Here is a 9,757-nt window from a genome sequence, read left to right on the forward strand (position 1 = left end):
GTGCCCAGTGATGTTGACGCATAAAGTTAACCATCTCGGAGTCTGTGTTACAGAAGCCAAAACCTTGCTTTCCCAGATATCTGCTGGCCAGAGTCTTGAATGAGTTAAAAACTTGGGTTCAAAACAAGCCCTACCCCCAGTTTCACGGCTGAGCAGGTCCAGAGCCGGCTCTCCATCGCGAGAGTGACAAATAAAAATGGCAAGTTATAGGATATATTGGAATATATGAAGAAGCCATTTGGTGTAAACCTAATTCGGCCTGACCTTGTCTTTCCAAAAGGGCCTGACCACGGCTGTTGAGCATGCATTGTATATCTGCTTTAGACATTTCCTATGGCAAGAGCAAAGGCCCTTGAGATAAAGGTGCAACTTCCCTCCCCCTCCCAATGTTGGCATTTCCTTAAGGATTAAGCATCTTTCTTTAGGCCAGAAACTGATTGCTGCGCTCACCTGTGACCGCCAAATAGACTTGCCTCCTGCTATGCCCGCCGAGATAGCAGATCCACTACCTGCTGTGTCCATCAAGCGCTGTGCCGACAGGGCAATCTTGTGACTATTGTGGGAGGGACATTTCAATCGTATGTGAAATATGTTTGGGGGTATATAACCACTCTGTATACCTCACTTCTTTGGTGTCCTTTCTTCCTTCTGGAAGAAAGGCCCCGGGCCATGGTTCTCAGATTTTAGCTCAGAATAAACTCTCCTGAATTTTCATTTATAGATTGGTTATGGATTATTTTTGTCGACAAGAGTAAATCTGGGTCTGGTCACGAAAGAGCTCTGTCCTAGCCCCTTGATTCATCCTGTGCTGAGATCTCAGCGTGCTGTTGTGACAGGACCACTTGAGCCAGCCACAGGCACAGCTGGGGCAGCCATGGGTCAGGGCCACACACAGCCCTCGATGCCCCATTCCAGCCAAGGAAGACTGACCCTGTGGCCACTGTCCAGTCCCATCCGCGGCCAGGGTCAGGCCACCCGCCTCCCCACTGACCTTGTGCATCAGCCTGGGGAGGAAAGGAGAGGGTGACAGGTGAACCCCGTATCATCTCTGTGTGCACAGGAGGGTCTCAGGACGCAATTTTTCATGGAATGCTCAAACCTCGATAGGGCAAGGAATTGGGAGCCAGGAAGATGAACCTCAGAGGTGAGACAGACCTTCACTGACGTTCTGAGATGCCATGTGGGGAGATCTCTGCACCTCAGCTGCAGAGGCTACGCTGGGCCCACCTCGAGAGGCCCCGTGAGCTCTGGTGAGCCCGAGGTCCCTGGCTCCCCAATGCCCCACAGCAGGCTTTGGGCTGTACAGGACAGCATAAGAAGCGGGCAGGTGGACATGATGCCCCTGTGAGCTCCTGGCCTTGGAGGTGATGTTTATAGAGCCACTGGGCACCTTAAAATCAGCAGGCTTGGCCCACTCAACTCGTTCCGTTGAGGCGGAAGCTGAAGCCAGAAGAAGTTTAAGTGACTGTTCAGTCTGTGGGTTAGTGGTGGGACAAAGTGCAGGTCCTTGTACCGGGGCCCCCAGCTCCAGAGCTCACACTTGCCTCCAGGTTCATAGCCAGCTGCGCCTCCTGCTGTGTAGACCTGCATCTCATGTGGTCCCTTGCTGGTCTCTCCAAGCCCATTCTGTGCCTGGCCTCTCCAAGCCCATTCTGTGCCTGTTCTCTTATTCACTGGCACTGTCCAGGAGAAAAAAACTTTTTCTTTACCCTTCTATTCAGTAATTGGGGGCCACAAATTAAACTGACAAAAGATAGACAAGCAACAGAAGAGACAGATTTTTATCCACTTGTATGCAGGAATTCACAAAAATGTGACTCAAATTGGTGGTTAGAATTTGGGTCTTACACATCATCTTACTAGGAGGTGGGAGGAGCAGAGGGCACTTTTGGGGGAACAAATAATTGTTTAGAAGGGTGGGAGGGGAGCACTTATGGAAATACAAAGGACTTTTTTGAAAGATAAATGGGCCCTTAGGAGAACAGACAGAGGCCTGAAGCTTGGGAGGACCGCGTGGGTGTGGCAGGATCCTGGTCTCTCTCCTGTGGTGTCAGTCTGCCGTGGTTGGTGAAACTACCGCCACGGGGAGGGGATTTGGGACAGCTGAGTTCTTTTGGGATACTCTGCTTTTAAGCTGTTGAAATAAATCTCTAGGCAGATGGAGCCTCTCCTGCCGGTGTCACGTCAGGACACTGAAACGGAGATGACTTTCGGGTCCCTGTGAATGCTCCGCTTGACCAGAGCGCAGTGAACCCGGTCAGCCCGTCCCCAAGGCCGGGCCAGCTCTGGGCCTTCTCACTCCGGACAAGGTGGACTCCGCGGCCCCAGCCAATCAGATGCTATTTGTCTCTTCCTTGTTCTCGATTCTTTATCCTATTCGTTATCCTTCTTCCCCTCCATCCCGTTTTGCAGGTCTCTCGAAGGAGACTGTCCCTTAATGAAACGTGCAATACAGTTTGTATCACCTAAATTGTCTTTCTTAATCATTTTTTAACAAAGGAAATAAGGGATTTCAGGAACTATAATGCCTTCAGTTCGAAATAGCTCTTACGCCACCGCGGCAAGTGTGGGCAGCCCGCCCTGGGCCCCTGTGGCGCGGACCCACCCGAGGCCCGCGCTGCCCCGACTCTGCGCTCCGAGGGCGCCCGGGGCCCCGCCGACCGCGTCAGGTGCGGAGGCGGCCGTGAGGCCTGGCTTGTCTCCGCTGCCCCCGCCCACTCCCGTGGTCTCCCCTGGGGGGGATAAATGTCAGAGACGCGGGCCCTCTCGCGCCCGACGGACCGCCCAGAATGTGGCACACGGGCTTTTGTTTGTCGCTTTCCTGGGCCGAGGCGAGACTTTTTTTGAGCAGGGTTTTAAGGACAAGCAGAGAGAACCAAAGCTGCTTTTCTGCAGTTTCTCAGGCACATGAGAGGAAGTCTTATCTGAAGCCAGACAGCTGCCCCTCCCCGCCGGGCTCAGGTCCCTGCGCCCCGGGGAACGGCCCTGGGGCGGTGGGGCTGCTCCCCTCCCGCACAGGGTGTGGCTGAGCGCAGACCCGCAGCGGGCTGAGCTTCGGGCTCTGGATAGCAAGGTGGAGTCACGATAAATCCAGGGAAGAAAAAAGTCGCTTTCAGTAAGATGCGAGCCTGCATTGAAATGGGGCGAGGGAGGACACTGTCTGCGCAGGATACCAAGCAACGGGCTCGCTCCGCTCCCCGGATCTGAGCCAACAGCCACAACGGGCTGGGGATCCAGAAAGGAAGTTTTAATTTGATTAGCCGGCGAATCGAAGACCGGTGACTAATATCTCAAAAAACCATCTTCACGAATTACGGAGTCGAGAGGTGGTTGTATAGGGAAAACGGGCAGTGAGAGGGCCTTTCCTTCAGGCGTGGTGGGCGCCAGGGTCTTTCACTGTTCTCTTCCGTCGGCTGCGATGGATGCCTTGCAGGTGTGTTTCCCGCCTGTGGTCAGCCTGTTTCTGGAGAGAAACTCATACAACAAACGTTTTGATTCATGAAGCTGTGGGGCAGCGCATGCGTAAGCAGAGGCCATAAGTCGGAAGAGCATGTGACTTATTTTAGAGTAAACGCAGAACAGCAAGTAGCCACACAGAGGAGGGGCTGGGGCCGTTTAGCGTCACAAGATGGCCTCACTTAGCTCACTTAACAGGAGAGGCTTGTTTAACCTGGAAATGCTTGGGAGCTGCCCTCCCCGCCCGTCCCTCTTGGCCACCTTGCTGGTAGCCAGTAAGGGAGGGACTTGTAAGGGCCAGGACGGCTTGGGGACGCCTTGGCTGGGCTGCCGTGGGCTGATGGATGTATATCAACTCCAGGGTGCCACCTGTAGGGGAGGAAGACATTTCCTCTTCCCAAATGTGGGTTCGTCTGGCCAGAGAACGAATTAAATTCACATGAGACAGAATAGCAAGAGAAAATTAAACAAAGCTTTATGAGGAACCATGGCCCGGGGCCTTTCTTCCCGAAGGAAGAAAGGACACCGAAGAAGCGGGGTGCACAGAGTAGTTATATACCCCCAAACAGGGTGTTTCACATATGATTGAAATATCCTTTTTACAATAGTTACGAGGCTGCTCTGTCAGCACAGCCCTTCATGGAAATGGCAGATAGGTCTGCTGTCTCAGTGAATGCGGCGGGGTGGTAGGTGTGTTGCCTCGGGCTGGGGGGTCACAGATGACCGCTGCAATCGGTTCCCAGCCTAAAGAAAGATGCTTAATCTTTAAGGAGATGTCAAGGTTGGGAGGGGGAGGGAAGTCAGTTACAGGTTACCAGACAAGCACAATAAAATGTAGATTTTAAGTCCTTGCCTTTGGTATTGATTAAGAGTTTCTAGAGAGAAGGTCATCTCCTTTCTTCTTCCTGGTACAGAGAGGGAGGCACCTTTTACAGATAGAGATTTACCTTACAAATGCAAATGTGTCCTAACAAAGGGCAAGTTCCATTCCTCAGAGCCTCCTTCCCTGTCCCAGTTTATCAAAAGCAATCAGCCTTAAATAATCCTGATGCCAAAGAGACAGATCTTGGGATGGCCATTTCCAGGTCCCTACACACCTCTCTCTCCTCAAGGGGGCAGCTCTCTCTGGGATCCCAAAGCATTGCTTTTGGGTCTGGTTTGTTCCAGCAGGGCTGCAGCAGAGGCTCGGTGGTAGAGGGGAGGGAGGGGTCCATTTCTGCGTGTCTGTCCTTGTGCACTTTTGTCTTGATAATTGCTGAGCATCCTAGAGTCATGGAAACACTGACTGCAGATGTCTGGGAGGGTTCAGCTCGGGCAGCTCTAATCTGCCCCTCGCAGCCTCTGCCTATCTGTCTGTTTTTCCTAGAGGCTAGGAGTATGGTGGAGAGACCAGGGAGGAGGCCGGGCTGCGTTCTGGTCCCACCGCCTCTGTGTGGCCCTTGGCAGTTTCCTGGGAGTCACTGAACTGCTCTGAGCCTCAGGGTGAAGCGGGGTACCTGAGGGCTACTGTAGATGGCCTCTTGACCTTGTTCCCAACACAGACATGGATGAATCTGGTCAGTTTGCTGCTTTCCCCTCAGGTTGAGGGGTGACTCGGTCTCCAGGATTTGTGAGCTTGTTGTGCAGAAGAGAGAATGCCTTTGGGGAAGTTGTGATCACCAGATGGCCGGCCTCCAGCAGCCAGTGCAGACTGCCCGGGGGCTTCTTGGGAGTGAACCCTTTGTTTTGCGGAGCTCCTCCTGCCCAGCCCCTTAGCTCTATAAAGCTCCCCTGCTTTTTGCTCTGGTAAAGGCAAATTTGAGTGAAGCCATGCTCCCACCTTCTCGGCTTGGCCAACTCGAATAGGGCCTTTTTCCGTCTCCAAGCACCGGTGTCTTGGTGTTTGGCTTGCCATGCATCAGGCACACGAACTTGAGATTAAGAGGTTTGGTAACAAAGTGTCTTCCACTCTGAAGAGACTACAAGACTGTAAACAAACGTCCACCAAGTTAATGGCCTTACAGTCGCCCCCATATCTACCTTTGAAGGAGGGCTCCCATATGGGTCCTCCTGGGGTTGACAGGATGGCAGGACACTTGAGGGATTTTCTGGCAAACTGATACATTATTCCGTTACACAACCATGGGAAGCTAAAATTAAAGTTAGTAGAGAACTTGCCAGATTCTGGTACATACCAAAGCCTGCACATGGGATCCTGGAAAACTGGCAGAAACCAGCGAAGGGTGAGCAATCTTTCTAGAGTCCCCTTGATGCGGGGTCGGTGAGCCGAGGAGTCGAAAGAAAGATTTCCTAGACTCAAGATCTGGCAGTAGTGCTTTTTTATTTAGAGAATAGTGTGGAATAGCATGGGGACAGGACCCATGGGCAGGCAGAGCTCCTGCTGCTGCCCCCGCTGGCATGGGGACAGGACCCATGGGCAGGCAGAGCTCCTGCTGCTGCCCTGAGTTGAGGGTTAGGGCTAATTTTATAAGGCATGGGTACGTGACTTATTTTTACTGGAAAAAAAAGAAAAAGAAAAAGATGATGTAAAAAGTCATTAAATGATTTCAGTGCAGATGGGGTCTGGTTATTGTGCGGTCATATAACTTTAGATACGAATCTGGCCATATAGATCGGCATGCAGGTGAGGATGCCCCGGGCTTCTCTCCCTGGGGCAGTCGTAATTCATACCATAAAAAAAGTCCACTGGGTCATATAGTTTGGCATGTAGGCCAGGTCACCTTGGGCTCCTCTAGCTGGGGCAGCCTTAATCCACATCACCCTCTCTCAAGTCTGTCCCTAGTGCCTGGTCAAGAGAAGAAAGTAAAATTCACGTTGTCCCTTCCTTTAGTGTTTGTCCTAGCTGAACTGACAAGACATCTGAAAGGATTTTTTTCAAAGTAACTCTGTGGTCAGAAATTGGCCAGATTGAAAGCTGATATTCAGAGCCTGATAGGAACTTCTTTTCTTCTTCTCTCAGCTAAATGTACAGGGGAGGGGGGGGGGGGGGGGATCTTCTAAAGACTTTGTGGAAGGATTTACTAAACATTCCGAATGTTCCAGCTCTAAATCTAGAACATAGGAATCCTTTTGATTTTCATCTTAGTTGAAGATCTTCTCCTTAATATAAAAAAAAAGCAAACTGAGATAATGTAGTCGGACAAATGGATCAACCTATGTTGCAACCTGATTCCTTGAGGAATTAATAACAACTGTCCTTATCTTACGAATCTTTGCAAAATAAGAAATGCAGCCTCAGAAACAATTCAAAGTCCACCTATCCTTTTTGCCAATCCCAAAACCTCCCTTGTTTACCTCAAAAGGCTTGTAAGTATTGTTAAAATTCTAGCCTTAGGAAACAAGCGTCCTTCTTGGAGGAACTTGCGTTCTTCCCTGTGCCTTTCAGATGTAAATGATTTGCCTCCAGGAACTCTTATCCGGGCCATCTCTTTGAAATGCAAACTTCAGAGAGGTCATTCTTATAAAAACCAAATAAACAAAAGGGAGAAAGACCATTCAGAATTTAGGCAAATGTCTTCTCCACAAATATTAATAGAAAGCTTTAACCATCTGAGCAGGTAATCTTAACTCATTCCATCTTGCAAAAATACAATTTGGATCCAACTTCTTTTGTAACTAGTGAGCTTTGTATTATTGTACCTGATTTATGTCTACAATTTTACAAGAGAAGCTATAAAGGTCTCTGTTTATGTCTGTCTGTTTATGTGTGTCTCTATATATGTGCTGCAGATACGTGATATTTTTCTACCTCTGGATGATACTGTTAACATTCGTTTGTAGAAGAGATCTATCTAATTGGCATAAAAACAAGCAAGCACTTATATGAATTAAGGATTCCTAAAATTCTCAGAAATAGAAAAACTAATCCAAATGTTTTTCCAGTCCACATGATCTGGGGAAGTATTTGGTATTAAAGCTAGTTTAAGGTTGTTAGTTTAGTTAAAACAAGTATGTCTTCAGTTGTCGGCATTCACAATCATGCAGAAATGCAGCTTTTTCTACCTGGGTTTACTAGTCAAATAAACTCATATTATCACCACTGCAGAATCTGTCAGCAAGAGGAATAACTTGGTACGATGCAATTTTCATGAGTAACCTAAACGTAATTGTTGAGAAGAAGTAAATTAAATAGATGTAAGTGGGATAAAAGTTTTTGAGTGAACTTTCTAAATAGTTTCCCCAAGTCTTTTTGGTAACCTGAAATTTTAAAGTTTTGCTTAGTTAAATTAAATGACAGGTAGTCATTGAATATCTAGATTATTTTCAAATAAAATAGAATACTGAAATATTAAATCCTGAACATAGGTTTCTCTACTTTTGCTTCTTATTACTGAGAAACTTAAGATATTTGGGTCTATTAGTAAACATGTTTTGTGCTACATTTAAAAAAGTTTTATGAGGAAGATTATACTTCTAGAAATTATGAAATGTATTTACGTCTACCAATCCACAGAACGCTACTATAAGAGACAGTCTATAATTATTTATTTCTTTTCACTAGAAAACAAGGCTTACGAATTCTAATATGTATAATTAGAGCTACTGGAAATAAGAAGGGAACCATCTCTGCGTGCAAAGAATGTAGGATATGTGTTTTCAGTAAGAGAAGGTATGAGAACAGGGGATCATTTTTGTTGAGAAAAAAGAAAGTAGTGTTCCAAAGTGAGGCTGGTTATTTCAGAATGAGAAAGAGGGAAAAAAAGACATAGGGCAAAATCGTAAAAGGTTTGTGGAAAAGGAATCTTGGGAAAGGAATTTTATGCATGGCCAAGTTGGATAAGATTGAATTTGTTATAAAGGCTTTAAAAATAAGCTTCAATATCAATAGTGTGCTTATGTAAAACTAAACCTTAATTTTCTTTCATCTGCTAAAAAGACAGGTTTCCTTAGATTATTGGTCTGCTGTTAACAAGAAATCGTAAGCAAAGTTTTTCTTTACCTTTCAAGTAACTGCCTAGAAAACAAAGCTTCTGTATTTTGTCAAAATAATTTAAATGTTTCATGTTGTCTTTATCATGTTTTTGTTTACTTAAGAAAGTTGAGTCTTCTCTATTAAAAGAGCTACGGTTTTTGTTTTGTTTTTACAACTATTTACCTTTCTGTATTTACTTGTGAAGTCTTTAACTGTTACTATGGTTAAGTGGATAATTAAGTATTGTTTCACAGTGACCTATAATCCTATTTGACTAAGTGATTAAAACCTCTTGATATTTTTGAAAAACTTCCCAAAAATGAAATTCTAAATAAAGTCTTTTTGACCTGGAAGTAACTGGGATTTTCCAGAGGGCCCCTGGAACTTGTCAAAAGATTTGTTGTCTCTCCTTATAAAAAGAGAGATGTTAAACTAATTAGGTTTAACTGATATGTTAAATTACATGGGAATCATGATCAAATAAGAAGCAATACTAAGGCTTCTTTATGTTATATTTGTATAGGTATATGTCATAAGTGTTCCAGAAATTCTATTCCTGGAAATCTGATTTGTCCTGATATAACGTTATCAGTCATAATACCAGTTATTATCTTAAAATGTTGTATATCACTGAAATAACTACATTTCCATGTCAAATAAACTGTCATCAGATCTCAAACAATGGACATTTTTAAGTCTTTTGTCATTTCCAGATAGTTCTTGTTTTACTCTGATGTTTTTGCAAAGTGAGACACATGGAAACAACTTTACCAAGTGCTCCTGACCACTGACACTGCTGCAAAATTAAAAGGCGTAGAACCTTGGGTACCATCTCACAGTGGAAGAAGGCTGTGCCTGACCTCTGGTCCTGTGCAAACTATGGACACCTCCAGATCAAACTGACTAGGAAAAGAAGTAGCTGACATGGGGGTAGACTGCTTCCACCCAAGATGCCAGATCAAGTCTTCATACTTCAACTAAACAGGAAACCCTTTCTTCTTCTCTTTCTTTCCTTTACTCTGGCATTGGCCTGGAAAGATAACACCATCATCCATATCTCCCAGGCCATTGCTAAGGGGGGAAACCTGTCAGACTGCTGGATTTGTCATCAAAAACTGCAGTCTGTCTATGATGCTAGAGACCCCCTGATCTTCCCTGTGACCAATTTCTCTTCTATTCCCAACGTCCCATAAATTACAATTGACCGCTATTAGAAGTTATATACAGAGTCTGACTTTTACAGCCGGGACATCCAGGGCCCTGCTTTTACCTTTCTTCAATTATTACTGTACATGCTCATTTAGACACAAATACCTAAGCAAATCGTAGTATGTTTGCACCCCAAACTCTCATGATCATTTAGTCAGATCGGCCCCCAATCATGCAAAG

This window comes from Equus quagga, chromosome 7, assembly GCF_021613505.1.
Source record: "Equus quagga isolate Etosha38 chromosome 7, UCLA_HA_Equagga_1.0, whole genome shotgun sequence".
Taxonomy (NCBI): domain Eukaryota; kingdom Metazoa; phylum Chordata; class Mammalia; order Perissodactyla; family Equidae; genus Equus; species Equus quagga.